The sequence below is a fragment of the Pterocles gutturalis genome, unplaced genomic scaffold (assembly GCF_000699245.1).
Source record: "Pterocles gutturalis isolate BGI_N339 unplaced genomic scaffold, ASM69924v1 scaffold12429, whole genome shotgun sequence".
NCBI lineage: Eukaryota > Metazoa > Chordata > Aves > Pterocliformes > Pteroclidae > Pterocles > Pterocles gutturalis.
In genome coordinates, this window is record NW_010133404.1 from 6,748 (window position 1) to 23,903 (window position 17,156).

Below are 17,156 nucleotides of genomic sequence, written 5' to 3' on the forward strand. Positions count from 1 at the left end.
CCTATCTTCCCATGAGGTAAAAAAAATGGAGAAGCAAGTATGGGGAACAAATCAAAATGTCACTGAATTAAACAAATATATGTTTGGAAACCAAACATCAAATATAAATAATTTGTTTCCAAGAATATCTAGATTTCACATGTCATTGTAAGTCAGAAGTTGTTTAACTGAAGTAATTTCAACTGGCACAGATGTTTCATAGAACAGTTAGACTTGAATTATTTCTTAGATATTTGTCTATCCTCATTGGATTTTCTTTTAGGAATTAAACTTTATTAGTCACTAGATGTAAAAGCTGAAAGTCTCAGTGTGCACCTCTCAGTCTCCTTTCTACTTGCTCCAAGTTCTAGATTTTTTTTCATGCATGAGTGATATAAGGTGTCTCCAAACAATGTGCAACAAAGATGGCTGAGGAGGAATCTGTCCTGCTTAGACAACAAGGATCCCTCTGCTGGTCTCTGCCACTTTCAAAACCGGAATAACCTTCTTACCTCCAGCTGCACTTGCAGAGAGAGAGAGCCATAGGATAAGATCATTTGCTGCTAGACTAAAAGACCTACACATGTCTAAAGATGCTCTGATAAAGTTATTCTCAGGTGATTCCAATCACCTATATTTTTAGACCATTATTAGCTTTTAAGTCTTAAACGGTGCCGGATGTGTCCCTCCTGTTACCTGTTATATCATCTGGCTGACAATTTAAAAGTAATATAATGGGGCATAAAAGCCTAAACCTAAAGAATACTTAATGGTACTTACTGTATTGATCTTAAAATAAGAAATTACACAGAAGAAATTGAAGCAGCTGGGCTAGCTCATGAAAGACCTGTGCCATCTACCATGGATGTGTCTAACAAATTGCCGTACTTTTACAAATGGACCAAAGCAGCAGCTGGTGTACATTAGTACAGGTCCAGTTACTTCAGCAGATTGAATGTAGCATTGGCACAGAATCTGAACCTTTAAACTCCACTGAAAGCAAGATGAGAGGTGATTGCTACCTGACTTTCTACTGAAACTTTTATTCATGAATGAGATTGCTACCTGACTTTCTACTGAAACTTTTATTCATGAATGATACATTAGATCAGTAAAAATAAAGGGTGCTACTAGAAATGTTTTATTTATATTATGCAGCACTGCTTTTGGGCTTACAGCCCAGTAAGGCTGTTGCTCTCCAAACATAACTAAGAATTCTCTTTGCTTTAGAGAGCTTCACCATCTAAACAAGGACTTTGAAAATAAAAGTAGTTAAACTGTACAAAACTCCAAAACTGAAGATGCAACCTTAACTTAGCAGTTTTATCATGCTTTATGGTTCAATTGTTGTAGATCTTGCTCCTGCAGTTTTTTTCCAAGTTTTGGTACTAACTAGGGAGTACACCTCAAATGTGTCCTCAGACTGTCAATAAAGCTGAAGTCCTGAGACCCATATCTCATTCCCATCCAGACTGTATGATCAAATGAGTGTGATCTTTGACCCCAGGGCCAAGACCGCATGGCTGAAGACAAGTTGCCCATCTGCATCCACGCTGCCTTGCACTTCGGCATGGGTCTCCCCTGGATGCCATTTGGTACACCTGTAGCCCTGCAATGAGGTTACTCTTCTGTGCATTTGCATCTTGGGGTGTCTGTAATGTTGTAAGAGCTGATTCTGAGCCTACTGGTGTGTTGTCTTCATAGCATGAAACTGCAGGTGCTTGTTGCCAGGCCTAAAGGCACTTGGGCATGAAGGCACTTGGGAGGTGTTTGGTCTTTCTGCAACAGCACTGGAGGACTGAGGCAGAACCTGAGATCAAGGTCTTCACCCGTACTGTGTTTTGGGGGCTGTCCTGGGGTGAGCTCTCCCCACGTCACACGTGGGTATTGCCTTGCAGAGAGCTAGCTGGGATTTTTCCAAATGTTTTTGGAGGACCAGAATTAGCTTCACAATCAGAACCATGCCTTTGAAAGCTTCAAGATCCAGGAAAGGCATGAAAAGAAGGTTTCAAAAAAACCTCAGCACTTGAAATGCACCCAAAAATATCTGACCATGTATTTTGGGCCTAAATGGAAGCTAAGTTATTTTGAAAGTCTGATCTTGTGTAAGATGACATACAAGTACAAAGCTTTGGAAACACCAGTTGGGTATATGTACCCAGCATGACAACTCTGACATCCAAATACATGTTTTATGGGAATTACAAACCTCTCAGTTCTCAAATCACTTCAGTATCTATTTACCTCCTCTTCCTTTTTGTATTCCAGAGACTGGTTACTGAAAACCAGAAAATGGTTATTGATACTGTGAGAGTCAGGTCCCACTATATTCTAATGGGAAATGATTTTAAAATTGCCATTAATTATATTAACTAATTGGGTGACTTTAGTTTAGATTGAAATTGATATTTCTAATTGCATTGGTTCCAGTCTTAAAGTGAAGTTTCTTCAACCCTTTTGTTGGGATAATAAATGAGGAAAAGAGAACTGTGATAATTAAAAAGACAGTCAGTAAATATCAGATGAGTCTCATTACTATTATTATTAGTACTAACTTGACAACACATTTTCATCTGGAAATATTGCAGCTATCTTTGTGGCATTTATCTTCTGCTAATTACTTAGTCCAGTAAGTTTTGCCTAGTCCAGGCAAATTTGCACAGAAAAATATTACTTTATCTATTTCCTTTCATCTTTCCAATTCCACAGTTAATCATCAGCTGGGCAATGCCTTTCACCACTTATTTGCAAGATAACCCTGTTTCAGAGCTAATATCAGAAGATTTTTAATAGACAAGAAAACAAAGACCCAGACTATTTGACAGGGAAATTGGGAAAATAAACAGGCTAACAATTTTAAAGAAATAAGATTCCAAGAAAAAAATCTTGCCACTGTACTGAAGTACTTCAATTTTTGAAACTCCGGTGGACAGTGTCACCTTAACTTAGGAATGCTCAGTGTCACCTTAATTTAGGAATGAACTTTGCGGTCTGTCTGGCCCAAATACTTCAAGACTTCAAATAATCTGCCAAAATCCAATCTCTTGAGTGAGAAATGTCCCCTTGTTAGGGACTGTCAGATTACTGATATCTGCTTCTGACTGTCCACTCCCGGACAACATCCTCCTGCAGTAATAGACAAACCTAGCCTAGCCCAAGCAAAAAAATAAATTACAGCAAAACTTCCTTCATTTGTTGTGCTCTGAAGAGTTTTGCTACTATATAACCTGTAATAAGTCCAGGTTCATACAAGCTTAACATGTCCAGAAGCCTAAATCTCAATGTGCATCTTAAAGGACCTTTACATGCCTGAAAACACAAATAACTATTTGGATTTTCAGCTGCTCTTAGATGCCTCATATCTGTTTATTGCCATGACAGCTGCAAATAGCAAGATGATTTATATCTGTAGTATGTAGTACATATTATGTATGGTATAGTATATAATATATATATAATATAGCATACATTACACATATAATATGCACTATTTACATACAAATACATACTATATATGTATATGCCATATATAAAAATATACTTTATATAGATAAATAATAAGGGAATAGTTGCTAGGACAAGAAGCAATAAACATGCATTTGAGCATGGAAGACTCAGACTGAAGATTAAAAGAACCATTCTGGTGGTCAGGATGCTAAAGCACAGGAATATAGCAGGCTGGCAAATTGTATTAATTCAAAGTCCACAAGAACAAGTTAGGAGAACCCCAGGACCATCTTACAACTGGATGACTCTGTGTTACTATAAATGGATGCTTTTGATTTTTCTTTTATGATGCTAAATCACATACAAATATTTTTCCATCAATTTAATGGAAAATTTACTTCTAAATGACAAGTGTATTGAAACACAAATTTTGCCAAAAATATTCAGATAAGCAAAAACAACCCATCAGTCTCTGATTCAAAATTAAATTTGCTGTGCTCTGAGAATTTTTGAATACCTGAAAAGAATCATTTATTTTCCTAGAGAGGCGGCTGATAGGACCATCTTCTGTTGACAATTACGATAGTTAGGAGATGTTTTGTGTATAGTATCAGGAGTGATGGATCTTGTATGCACTGGCGTGGTCATGCAGCAGCACAGGTCAGCTGACTATGGCAACATTAAAAAGCTTTTGTAGTTTGCTTAAACGCTATTTTAACAGTTCTATGGTCAGTTTGTAATTTCTGAGGCATTTGCCTCTTGTTAAACATTGTTTTAAAATCCCCGGGTATTTCAGAACCTGTGTTGTCCTCTAGATGAAAAGTTGAGGCGAGCATGGACATGGATAGTCTATCTATCATCACTATTAACACCATAATTGTGTTTGGAAAACCTGCATATCCACAAAGTCTGCCTGCCATTGTGCATCCACCTCCACCACCATCACATTGTTTATTTGAAAGCTTTTTCTTGCCACCTTGCATAAGCTGTAAGCATCCTGATTTACAAACCAACTTGCTGCTTGGCCTCTGTTCAGACCAGAAATTTGCCTTTTAGTGGCAAACTACTCCTTCAGAAAGGGGATTTATACCCCCAAAAGCATCCCTCAGAGTAGCACACCAGTATACACATGCACAAATGAAACCCTCGACAATCAATTTAACTCGTGCATAGAGACACTGTATCGACAGTCTATAATGGGTGCAGGTTTCTGGTCAGGCTTCTGCAGCCTTATTCCCTTTTCCCTTGCACGTTGCTGTCCCTCCTCTGCTCTGCCTTCTTTGCCTGCTGCAGGCCCAAACAGGGCTGTTAAACAGCCTTTGGTACCTCAGCTGGCTTGTTCAGAACTGGCTCGGGTAACTCATGGCACTGAACTATATTTTTGAGACTGAACCAAAGGACTCCAAAGGAAGGGCTTAAGCAATTTCATCTGGCTATCGGTATTATTTCAATTATTGTAATTCACCTCTGGGGAAACATGACCCTGTTGCATCTGTCTTGTACTCTCCTGAAGTGTGGACAAGGAAAGTGAAAAAAGAATATTTAAGGGTAAGAAAGCATCTCTGGAAGGGAGGGAGCAGCTATTCTTTTTGCTACTTGAAAACACTGCTGGTGTGTTACCTGCAACCACTTTATTGAATGTCTCCTGCAAAACTCTTGGAATGAAAGATCTGGCCACCGGGATTCCTTGTTTGTTCAGAAAGGAGCAGCACAACCCACCGCACACGTCTCTACGTCACAGGCTGTGCATATGTAGAATTCATAATTGGCACTTGTGCTTTCCTTTCAGCTTTGGCTCTACCAGCTCAGCCCATATGAAAGGAGCTATGCCTTCTGGGCATCAGGCTTCTCAGCTGTGTTAATTAAACCCTACAGGCTAACCTATGTCAATATAATTTTTTTATATCCCATTCTACATACAGTCAATAAATAGTTGTCAGGAAAGGATTTTTTTTTTTTTTTTTTTCTGAAGGGAGTCAATTACAGAAATAATTTGAGCATTGCCCCCAAGAATAGCTGCGAAGCAAATGACATTGCCATTATTGGCAGATTTCCACCATTCATCTGTATTAGCCATGTGTTGGCTTTTGTCAATAAGATTTTGGTTTTGTCCAGTTTTTCCTTCTAGATATCGGAATACAGCCTGTTAGGCTACTATGAGATATATTTAGAAACACAATTAGTGATCCTAATGCTCCATTCCTCTGTCCCCAGGGGAAGTCTATTGAAAATTGTTTCAGGTTTAGGCCTGTGCAGCAAAATAATACGGCTTATCACATTGAGGAAAAATGCAAATAAACAGAAATTAAAATATAGTCAGTGAAAACTGCATTTTTTCCTGGGCAAAGAGAGACAAAAGATTATGTGGTCAGCCTTGTAATAAATGCATTGCTTTCCAGAAAGGAGGCAAGAACCAAAGAGAACAAAAATGCAAAAGCTATATGACAGCTTGCTTCCTGTCTGGAAAATTGTATTTGAAAAATAATTTCTGTCCAAGTAGCCTCTCACCTAACCTTTAAGGAATATTTGGACTACTTCTAATTTATAAGGAGTTTTCCAACATAATACTGAGGACATCACACCAGAGCTGGATGCCTCTGTCATGTCCCCTGTGCCCTCTTAAACTCTGGGCTATGTCACAGTACGGAGGAGAAAGACTAGGTTATTGTGTCCTATCTACTGCAGATCTTCTGTTGGTGGAAGACCAGTTCACGGAGCATTAAATAACATAACCTGTCATAAACCCATGATTTGTTTAGCCCATTTAATTTGGAATGATGGTTTCTGCTGTTGAGAGTACAACAGAACATTTTATCTTCCATCTCTAGGAAGTGTGTGATAGAACCACTGGAGAAATATTTCCTCAGAAGGACTTTTCCTGCATCAGATTTGCCATGATTACAATTCCTGAAGAAGTTCTTTTCTTCATAGCAGGTTGGAAAGGCAGAAGAAGGGTCCCTTCAGGGATTATGAGCTTGTGGAGAAAGGCAGCAAGGGAGCTACCTCTTCCACCACAGCAGAGAGATCCTGGAGACATCTGTGATGGCCTTAGATTGGAGAGATCAAGATGGAACCAGGTGCACACACATGTGCAAACACACATACACACATCTTATGTACCATACAAAATCTGTCTGCAAACTCAAACTTTAAAGATAACTGAAGAAAAAAACTGTTTTGAGCTAGAAGGTATAACATGACTTAAATCATAGAATGATAGAATGGTTTGGGTTGGAAGGAATCTTTAAAGGTCATCTGGCCCAACCCCCTACCATGGGCAGGGACATCTTTCACTAGACCAGGCTGCTCAAAGCCCTGACCCTCGGTTGCTTTTCCCAGTCAGCTGAGGACAATTATTTTTAGTGAAGCTGACTTTGGATTGGAGGACATGAAAATTGTAAAGTAACTGAAATCACAGAAATAACTGACCCTAATAATTAAACGTCTAAACATCTTCTCCCAATTAAAGGCTCTCCACTGGGAAAGCACTCAGTGGAAAGACGTCTTTACCTCAGGGAGTGCTATGCTTGCTGCAGCAAGCCCCATCCATCCACAAGACGTTCCTGTCATCCCTCTCCCTTCCCTCCTTGTCCTGTAGCATGGGGATCAGCCAGGAACCCTGCCAGGACTAGACTGGCCAGAGCACTGCCTGGAACAGAAGGAGTTCTTGACCTTGGAGGAGTAAGACCAAGAAGGTCTGCCTTAACCATAAGGAGTAAACGTGACTCTGGAAGAGCTAAGTAAACTGAAGAGGGATAGAAGTGTTTAGATTATAGAATGATAGAATGATAGAACGGCCTGGTTTGAAAATGACCCTAAAGATCATCTAGTTTCAACCCCCTGCTGTGGGCAGGGTTGCCAACCACTAGAGCAGCCTGCCCAGGGCCTCATCCAGCCTGGCCTTGAACACCTCCAGGGATGGGGCATCCACAGCTTCTCTGGGCAACCTGTTCCAGTGCCTCACCACCCTCACAGTGAAAAATTTCCGCCTAATATCCAACCTAAATCTCCCCTCTCTTAGTTTAAAACCATTCCCCCTCGTCCTGTCACTATCAACCCCTGTAAACAGTCTCTCCCCCTCCTCTTTATAGGCTCCCTTCAAGTACTGGAAGGCTGCAATGAGGTCTCCCCGGAGCCTTCTCTTTTTCAAGCTAAACAAGCCCAGTTCCCTCAACCTTAATGTTGTATATTTGAGAAGTTGAGGCCTTTTATTGAAAAATACTCTTTAATCATTTTTTCACAATGATCTGTTTCAATAACAATGCAAAAGGAACAAAGTCAGGATAAACTAAACTTCTGTTTAGATGGGAGACAGGTACTACATGAATGCTCAGTAACGAGATGAATATGGATTCCTTGCTAGCCATAAATATTAGATTGCTAGTTTTGGTATTCCAAATATAAGCCAATCAGAAGCACTTTGCAACCAGAATTTGAAGAGAGGGAATAGTCTGTATAAATTCTTTCTCAGTGCACCTCAGCATCTGAAAGGCACACACAGAGATATGAACATTGCTATGAGTATGTGAGAAAAAAATGTGCCAAGTTACTCGATTAAAACAGAATAGAGTATCTCTGGAAATCAGTTAGGAAAAATTCTTTCCACACTGCATGCTAAATGCACTGTCTTCACATTTGTGGAGGAGATATTTTGAATTAAAATAGATTCTTTAACCTTTTTTTAAAAAAAAAAATCCACAGTTTTTCTCAATGGAAAAAAGGCATTTTTGTAGCACACCGAGCTTGGAATGTGGTGATATATTACTGTGGATAATGTTGCTTTACATATTTCTGTATGATTTCACTGATTTAAGGGATCAACTCCTTTCAACGATTTATTTGATTTACCAGGTCGGATCCTCAAAAAGCTGAGGATCCCCTTACATTCTTTTAGAAGAAGATCCTTAATTTATTGTGCAATGCTTCCACACCCTCCCACGTGGAGTAAGATTTTTCTTGGTAGCAGAAGTTTTGTAAAGCATTTTTTTGATGAGGAGAGAATGCACTACCCTAAAAAGTGTTGTCTAATAGTCACAACTCATTTCTTTTTTCTCTCTCCTTTACCAACAGTTTAATGAAACACTGCTGTATGAGCTGGAGCAAGCCACAACACCTGCCAAGGTCTGACATTCTTTACCTGCAAAAAACCATAAAAATATATCTCTGCAGAGTGTTGTGGGCCTCAGCCTTTCAAGGCCTGTGGATGGCCTGGTGGCTGCTGCTGAGTGTTACGTACCCACCTGCTGTTTCATGACTTTTGTGCTTCTGGGGTGACAATGCTGATTTACATTTAGTGTTCGCAAAAATGCTAATCAAAGAAATATAGTCTCAGTTGTAGATTTTTAATTTCTCTGACACTTCCCACTTGGCAGAGTGGGGCAATCCTCTAAGAGGAATGGGCAGGAGAAGAAATCTCACTAGGTGATGATCAAACTTGATGAGTTAGTGAATGGCATTAAGTGAGTAGTCCTTCCCATGACTGCAGGAGGCCCAAATGTCCCGCTGAGTCCCCTGTCCTCTAGTCTGCAAAAAAACCCAAACCAAAACAAAAAAAAAATCAGGAAAAAAAAGAGTATCTTTTATTGACCTCGGAACAGTTTTGCTAGGGTTCATCACCTGCACCACATTAGCACTTCGGGATAAACTCCCCTTGACACTCATGATACCATTGCAATCCCACTGGCTGCCTGCTGACAGAAAAGGGCCCTTAGCAATCCCTTACTGCTGTCACCAAATGGTACCACAGAGCCATACTGTTACCAGCTGTTTTCCTCCATATGAGTGAGACATTTGCCACTTTGCTCTAATTTGTACAGTTTAACTCCTATAATGGGATCCATTAAAGTATTTCATTAGGACTATTCCTTAACCACGAACCCCTCAAGGAGCAGAACATTACCAAGCAGCTGTAGCAGCTCAGACCAAAGAGTCCTATTTATTGTTTGGATATGCCTTCATCCTGGAGGGATTCAACCCATTAGGGTATCATTGAAGAAACTGGCCGAGCCATGATCAAACATTAAAACAAGCAATTAGTAACCATAAAATAAATATTTATCTTTAATAAATGCAAACATGCTTATTTAAGCAAATGTCACTCACACAAATGCCATTGCAACCTCTAACTAATTTTCTTCCAGAAAAGTATGCAAACACGTGCTTTGGAAGCACTATTGGCTTATGTTAAAACATGTGCTGTTACTATCCTGCCCTGCTGAATCCTACCAGTATTTAGGCATGTGCTCTCTTATCTAGGAATATTTAGGCTTTTTTGTCTCTTCTTAGAAGTGCCTCCATATTTTGGGGCCAGCAATGCACCAGAATACATAAAAACCCTTTTATTGATTATTAAATGGTAAACCAACCAAGTCTTACAAACCCAAGGACGGCTATAACTACTGGTATGCTTATATCTATTGCTGACAACTCATTGCTGAATGGAAACTAATTGCAAGATCAGGCAAGGGTTGGAAATTCTGTTTTTTTCAGGATTGCTTAAAATGGCATGGCTGGATGTGCACAGATGTTGTAAAGGGATCTTTCTGTGTGACGGGAGAATATTTTAGAAGGGATTAGAAGGGAATGTAATTGCAAGCAGCACAGATGAGAGCTGTGTTTCGATACAAAGTCCTGTCTTTTATGTATAAAGTCTAAATTGCTATAACACAGCAAAGGTAGCTGGTTCAGCTCTACAGAGGATTCAATAATTATTCTGCAGCAGAAATCAGACCGGTGTTTTATGACCTTTCCTTTTCACTGGCTTGCTTAACACATGTGTTGTCTATGCAGAAATCTTGAGCTCGCTTAAACTCAATTTCCAGAGCTTTGACTTCAAAGGCCAGGTTGGATGAGGCTTTGAGCAACCTGGTCTAGTGGAGGGTGTCCCTGCCCATGGCAGGGGGGTTGGAACTAGATGATCTTTAAGGTCCTTTCCTACCCTAACCATTCTACGATTCTATGATTCTATGACTTCAGGCTGTAGAGATGTTGGGCCCGCAATCAGGAACAGAGATCCAGTTTCCTGCATAATACTACATGAATATGAAAAACAGCTGATGCTCAAGTTATGAGCAGAAACAGCAGTTAACGATGGCGAGTTCACCTAAAAATTAGTTCTTGAAGCCATGCTTCTATAAGGAATATATTTCACTGTATTACCCAACTCTGGATCACTTGAAATGCCACCAAGTCTCAGCTTCTAGAGGTTTCTAAGATTTCTGCTTTCTTGTCATTCTGCTAATCTCTAGCTTTAACATCTAATGGTGGTTTGTTGTTTTGATTTGTTGTTTGTTATTTTTTTCCCCCTTACTTATTCAAAGTGGAACCTAAACCCACGGAAGTGTATCTTTTTCCCAGGCTCCCCTCAATTGACCTATAAGCATCTCAGTATTTATGCCTGAAAAATAGTCTCCTGTGTCAACACCACCAGTGATTCCTAAGAATGTAATGTGGATTAATAAAAAATGCAACCAAGACAAAGACAAAGGACAGAGTACCTTCATAGAGATAAAAAGAGTTAAAAAGTCTTTGGAGTTAATTGCTTAGAGGTAGTTAAAAGGTTAATAGAGTATAACATAGTGATATATTTCCTCCTTCTCAGTGGAAATAGCATTGCTTATCTGTATTTACACTATAGTACACACTAGAAAATCATGTACCATTGAGACAGGCTTCAACATGTAACAAACAGCTTGTGTGGTTTGGATATAAAGTCAACGGGCTTGACATGTGAAGATGAGCTTGATCGCTGTGTACTATCCTTGTGCAGACATCTCATTAAAGACTCTCACTTCCTGAAGTTTTCAAGGATCTTTTTTTATTTTCAAATCAATCTCAGCACAAAATTACTACCACAGATAAAGAGACAGCTGGGGCTTTGCTGCCAGTAATGCTTCAGACTCTCTCTCAAGGACAACACCAGTCACACCATGGCCACCACTGTAGCATGGTGTCTAGAGGAACTCAGTTTCTAGAAGAACAGCTGATTTCAGTGGAAAAAGGAAAGTCTATGAATTTTTAACATACTTTTAAGTTTTTTTCCAACCAGCATAACACAGCACAATGAGCTGGTTGAGGGAGGTGGTTGTCCCACTCCACACCGCACCAGTGCGGCCCCTCCTCCAGCACTGTGTGCAGTTCTGGGCACCTCAACAGAAGGACGTCAAACTATTAGAGTGTGTCCAGAGGAGGGTGACCAAGATGGTGAAAGGTCTCAAGGGCAAGACTTACGAGGAACAGCTGAGGTCACTTGGTTTGTTCAGCTTGGAGAAGAGCAGGCTGAGGGGTGCCCTCATCATGGTCTGCACCTTCCTCAAGGAGGGGCAGTGGGAGGCGGAGGGGTGCTGATCTCTGGTGACTAGCGATAGGACAGGAGGAAATGGAATGAAGCTGTGTCAGGGGAAGTTCAGACTGGGCATTAGAGAAAGGTTCTTCACTGAGAGGGTGGTCGGTCCCTGGAACAGGCTCCCCAGGGAAGCGGTCATGGCACCAAGCCTGTCAGAGTTCAAGGAGCATCTGGATGACACTCTTAGTCATATAGCTTAGTTTTAGGTAGTCCTGCAAGGAGCAGGGAGTTGGACTCAATGATCTGTATGGGTCCCTTCCAACTCAAGATATCCTGTGGTCTATGAACACCTCCTGAGACCTAGCTCTGGCCATTGACTTCTGCAGAGGTTACAGATTTGCACCTACATCATTCGTTAGTGGAAAATAGGTACAAGGGTCTTTGGACTCTCAGAATATTTTGCTTGGGGAGTCTGCCTGGAGTATAATATATTAAACAAATCTGGCTGGCTTTTATTATGATAGTATGCTATTTTCCCAAACTTGCTTAATTACACTTCTGCTTTGGATCAGCTATGTTAATATTTATTCCAATGGGATCTCATTAGTTGCAATGCAGGAAATTATTGCTAAATTAACTGGCTCAAAATATTAGTTCTGCATATACTTACTCATAAAGCTATTTATAAAAATTGTTGGGCTCAAGTAAATATAAGATTCTTCATTAATTAAGTGATATATTCATATTAGTACCTTAGTCTTTAGGATCTGTCACTATTTAGGGCCTGACACTAAACTTACTGAAGTTGTAGGAAGGTTCCCATTATCTTTGACAGACTTTAGATCAGACTGCTTATGGTGAAGTTCCTTTAGATCATGTTAGATGTAAAAGAGACTAAGTGTCAGTTTTATCCATTTGCAAAGCTGCCATTTAACTTTCAAAGTAGGAATAGATCAAGCAAGATTTGCAATGTGAAAAAATATACTGGTTGATTTTGTAATAAAATTTAACTAGGTAACTTCTTAAGGAGTTTTAGACTAGCATACAATTTTCCGTACTTTTTCTTCAGTACTTTTGTTCCTTTTCAGGCTGATTATGTACTCATTTGTTACTTTTAAAATCAAGATACTTGGTGCATTTAAGGGCAAGTAGTTAGAAGACTTTACAAATTTCCAACTTTTTTTTGTGTCTGTTTATAATCATTAATTCTTTACACACCTATGATACTCTAGTGACTCTAATTCTCTAGGCAAAAGCATGTTTTTCCCTATGTATGGTCTTTATTAAGTATGCAACCATTGCTATTCTAATTATTTTCTGCGTAAGGTCTGTTTAAAAATGTTGGGCACATTCTCAGAGTTATTACTTAGATTTGTCTGCAACTAATATAACTAAATTGAACTAAACTGTTGGCCTTGTAAAGGAAATACCTCCCTATACCACTGCTCCATAAAGATCCAGAACACTATTCCTTACTAAAGAATACATACTGCCAAGGAATTTCTTGTCCTTTATTTAAAGAATACCGAGGCAAGTAAGACATTAAATCTACATTTACATTTTATGATTTCCTTTACATTCTCAGAAGCAGGAGGATTTTTACATGCAACTGCTCGAAATGCTGGTAGCACTTTTGGACTCTGCAGGCTGCTTGCTTCAGAAAAAAAAAATAAAATAAAATCTGATTTCTGCAGCTTCTGATGAGGACAAGCTGTTTACAGAAGCTGAGGAAGCTCTAGAGTTTATGTATGCAGGGGGACATTATATAAAACTTTCAGTCTGCCTCTTTTCCTCTTTTATTTCCCAGCAGTACGGATGTCACCAAACGCAATGCCTATCGTCCCACATGAAATGCCTCCTCTGGCATGCGAGCCAACTTTCAGACTATTTTCCCCTCCAAAATAAAGTGACCATTTAACTGAGAATGGTGCTTGGCCTGTGCCTGGGAGTTGTTTAGGAAACTTTGAGCATAACAAAATACCACAAGCTCTATCCTAACAATTAAACAGTATAAACAGTCACTTGCTGGTGTCTAAGACTGTGCCCTGGCATTGTTTAATTTACTGTTACGGCTAACAGGAGTACGTGCTGGTCATACAAATATCTCAGATGATATCAATTCTGAGCCATGCTTAGATGCTGAAAGTAATTCAGAAATAGATATGCCCTGTATTGGAATAAACCCAAAAGGAGACATTTCCTATTTAAGAATTAGAAATACCTATTGATACACATTAGCATATTCTCACATGTGATAACTCCCTGCTGTGTATTCTGGCTCCTATACTCCTCATCAGGGTGAATGATGGCTATTTATAGAAGTTCAATATAAGTTATATTCATTTGGGTAGTTATCCCAAACGGGTGAGAACCCAGCTGAACCAAGGCAGCCAGAACAACCCCCCCGGTTACCCAGGACCCCCCCCAGACCCTGTTATCCCGTAGCAGCATCTCTGCTTTGCCCTCTCTTTCCCACATACAGCACTTTCTCCCAGGTGGCATGTGCTATTTCCAGCTGCAGCTCTCCCTGTGAACACGCAGTTGCTTTTTGGGAGCAGCGAGGAGCCAGGCCTGGCCGTTGGGCATCCTTCCCACACCTCCTGCGGTGTGATCCACACTCAACTCTGACTTCATCCCGTGCAGTTCTTTGTTCAGATGCTGGAGCTACAGACTCTGCCTCCTTGGGCGATGGCTTGTGTGAAACAGAGGGAGGTCGGCTCATAGTTGGAGGGAGGGAATTTCTTGTTCAAGGTTTTCAAGGCGTGACTAGACAGGGTGGTAGATAATCTCAAGCAGACGTCCCTTCCCACGAAAGGTTGGACCAGATGATCTTTGGACCTCTCCCAGCCTGGGCTGTTCTATGGTTCTGTGGTTGTTGCAGGATGTAAAGTCAAGAGTCTGTGCTCACTCTTGGGATTATATTGTTGTTCTTTCAGTCTCTTAAGTTTTTCCTTACCGGCCACTGTTCTGGAGGGAGTTTTCCACACAAGATTTTAACCTTGCACTTTGAGATGAAAAGTAAGCTTTCTGTTTTAACGGTGACAGGGAAAGTTTTGTGAATGTTGCTTCCTTACAGGACTCAAAATCATGGAAGTAATAAAAGAACTCCACATTCAGATTTATTTTTTAATCTCCTAACACTGAAGCTCCTGTGAAGACTTTTGAACAAACCAGCAAAATTTGAGTAACTGAGTTTACTGATGGCAAAATTCTTTAGAAAATTCTGAGAACATGAACACATTCTGAACACTATTCTACTACAGATACTTGTTCAGTACATTATTTTTAAAGAATCAGAATAAAATACTCGGTGCCTGGATGTAGCCACTAGATGGGAGGCAAGAGCTAGGTAGAAACTGGGAGCATCAGAGCCAGGGGATGCACTCGGGGAGCTCTCAGCTGCCACTGCCAGCTGTGACATGCCACACCAAAGCTGTACGGGAATGCATCTGGGACCACTCGTTTAAGTGTACACAAGCAGGTTATTCACTGAACTGGAAAGGGGTTTTTTATGAATTGGTAGTGGTGGTGACAAATGGTTGAGGGAGTGGGATATTTTTAAAATAGTTGTTAATTCTCTGCCTCTAAATGGCTTTGCCACAGGGAATGCTCCACTTTCATCTGCAGCGCTGATGGAATGGAACATCTTTCACATTATCTAATCTACATGAGGTCTATTAAAAAAACAGCTGCCAAAAGCTTTTATGGGGCAGGAGTGGTATTAGCCTATGTGTTAAGAGGGTAGAATTCAAGTCCTTACAATGCCATTGACTGTGTAGCTTTAGGCAAGCTGCTTTTTTCCTCTGTATTTCAGTTCTTCCTTGGCTTCTCTTTTTTTTCTTCTTTAAGTATCATATAATGTGACTTCCTTTCTTCCCCAGTGGAGATTAACACCAGGGACTGTGCTATCATAATTGAGCAACTCACAGGTACATTTTTTTAATAAGAAAAAGTCTGAATTTTTTGCAGTTTTGTGTGGCTCCTTATATTTAACTTTGGCCAGGATAACAGAAATTTGGTCCAGCCTTTTGCCTAAAACTGTTTGTAAAAACTGACCAAAGTAAAAACATAAAAACTCTTTATCAGGGAGTGTAGTGAGAGGACAAGGGGTAACGGATATAAGCTGAAAGAGGGTAGATTTAGATGAGACATTAGGAAGAAATTTTTCACTGTGAGGGTGGTGAGGCACTGGCACAGGTTGCCCAGAGAAGCTGTGGATGCCCCATCCCTGGAGGTGTTCAAGGCCAGGCTGGATGAGGCTTTGAGCAACCTGGTCCAGTCTGAGGTATCCCTGCCCATGGCAGGGGGGGTTGGAACTAGATGATCTCTGAGGTCCCTTACAACCCAAACTATTCTATGATTCTATGATTTAGTGATCTGAGACCTCTCTGATGTGTGCTACTCAGTCAGAAGTAAATGAATATTATTAAAATTGCAAGACTAGCACTAAAAAATGAAACACTGCACAATCCTACATCAGATTTCTTGTCCAGCTGCATTATTACATGGTTTTTAATTATCACATGCATTATCAAACACTTTTTCTTTCTCTGCAAGGACCTCTTTCAACAGCAGCTTTTCCCTCAGTCAGTGAATGACCCCCTTTCCTTATTGCTGGAAAACTTTAAAAACCTGCTGTGAAAACAAAAATTACTAATTTCCTTTTGAGATTTTTCCATGTGGCTTTTTATACAGCTTAATTTCATCCAGTCATTTCAGAATATCCAGCCATGTATTTACTGTCACAAAATTCTTTAGGATGGAGGGGAACTCTTCTCATTTTACAGAATGAGAATTGAGGAACAGAAATGAAACAAGGGACTTTCACATGGTGAAACAGGGACTATGATTCTATAAAGAAATGTAATAATTTGAAACAAAAAGACATACTGATCTCAGCCAAAAGGGGTTCAGGTTGAGTAACCAGTGGACTAAGCTGGTCACGTAAGAAATTAAGAGTAATGGATAAATAAACTAAGAAAAAAAGGCAGTGTAACTCAAAACCCTTTGCTGAAGTTTTTAATACAGTGACACAGACAGGAATAAGTGTAATATGTCACCTCTGACAAATAACTTCTATAACATCCTGGTAGGACCTCGAAGTGCACCGCAACACGAGCGTGCATTCACAGCCCCATGTTGGGAGTTACAGTAACTTCACTGAGACAGACAGACGGACCTGAAGGATCCCTCATCTCCACTTTTGCCAGCTTTGGCAATGTACTGATATTTGACCTGGTGTTTCATTTGCCTATTTTTTCCCCTCTTACCTTTTTTCTATATTTTATCCTTATCCTACCTTCTTCTATTTTTTTCTTTCTTCAGCTAAGAAAGTATGTTCAGTAACTTTTCTGGCAAAGTTCGCCTGGGCACAGAGCAGCTTCTAGAATCATATGAATATATGGATTCTTCAGTAAAAAAGGAACAAATAAGAATACCAAAACCT